The sequence below is a fragment of the Alosa alosa genome, chromosome 19 (assembly GCF_017589495.1).
Source record: "Alosa alosa isolate M-15738 ecotype Scorff River chromosome 19, AALO_Geno_1.1, whole genome shotgun sequence".
NCBI lineage: Eukaryota > Metazoa > Chordata > Actinopteri > Clupeiformes > Clupeidae > Alosa > Alosa alosa.
Genome location: NC_063207.1, coordinates 4,489,339 through 4,489,922, shown reverse-complemented (window position 1 = coordinate 4,489,922; position 584 = coordinate 4,489,339).

Sequence of the window (584 nt, the reverse complement as noted above, 5' to 3'; positions counted from 1 at the left end):
TCCTCCGCTCTCCAGTTGCATGGTGGGAGATGGGCACAGAGTGGATGTCCTCCGTTCTCCCGTTGCATGCTGGGAGATGACCCATGCACCCCCTTACAGTGGTTTCTCTTCACTTGGCTAAAATGTTCCACACCGGAAGCTCACTGCTGCGTCCTTCAGCGTGTCCAGTGCTCTAGCCATGGCAGATAGGCTGAGAGAGAGAGAGAGAGAGAGAGAGAGGAGGATGGGGGGGCAGAAAGTCAGACGAGCAGATTGACAGTGAGAAGGAGAGAGTGAGACAGAAAGAGAGAATGAGGGTGACAGACAGAGATGGAGAGAGAGGGAGCGAGAGAGATTATAAATGGACAGAGAAAGAACTGACTGAGAAATAAGAGGAACAGACAGAAAGTGAAAACGCAACACTGACAGAGGGAGAGAGAGAAAGAGGGACAAAGGGAGAAAGAGAAAGAGGGAGGGAGAGAGAGAGAGAGCAAGATATAGATCAAACGAAAGAGATGAAGACCAACAAGTAGGTGGGAAAGGGAAAGGTAGAGTGGGATACAGAGAGAGAGAGAGAGAGAGACTGGGAGGAGGATAGAGAGAAA